Genomic DNA, 445 nt, shown 5'->3' on the forward strand with positions numbered 1-445 from the left:
CATCTAGTGAACCTTCATTAGAAGAATTGGTGAGGCAAATGATATTGCAGAATATGCAATTCCAGCAAGAGACTAGAGCTTCCATTCAGAGACAAGAGTCCTCCATTTAGAATTTGACCACCCAGATGGGACAGATGGCTACTTCATTAAACACATTGCACTCTCAAATTTCTGATAAGTTTCCTTCCCAAACTGTGGTCAACCCGAAGAATGTAAGGTCATGCAAATAGATTGAAGTTGATCTAGCTGCATCAAAAAGGAAACAACCGATTTTAAAAGAGACTGAGAACACTAGTGAACAAATTCTTGCTAGTGAACCTTCCACAAGTGTTGCACAACCATCTTCCATTCCTCTTCCATTTCCTCCAAGAGCCATTCAAAGTAAGAAGATGGAAGAGGTAGACAAGGAGATCTTGGACACATTTAGAAAGGTAGAGGTGAACAT

The sequence above is a fragment of the Lupinus angustifolius genome, chromosome LG03 (assembly GCF_001865875.1).
Source record: "Lupinus angustifolius cultivar Tanjil chromosome LG03, LupAngTanjil_v1.0, whole genome shotgun sequence".
In the NCBI taxonomy this organism is placed as follows: Eukaryota; Viridiplantae; Streptophyta; class Magnoliopsida; order Fabales; family Fabaceae; genus Lupinus; species Lupinus angustifolius.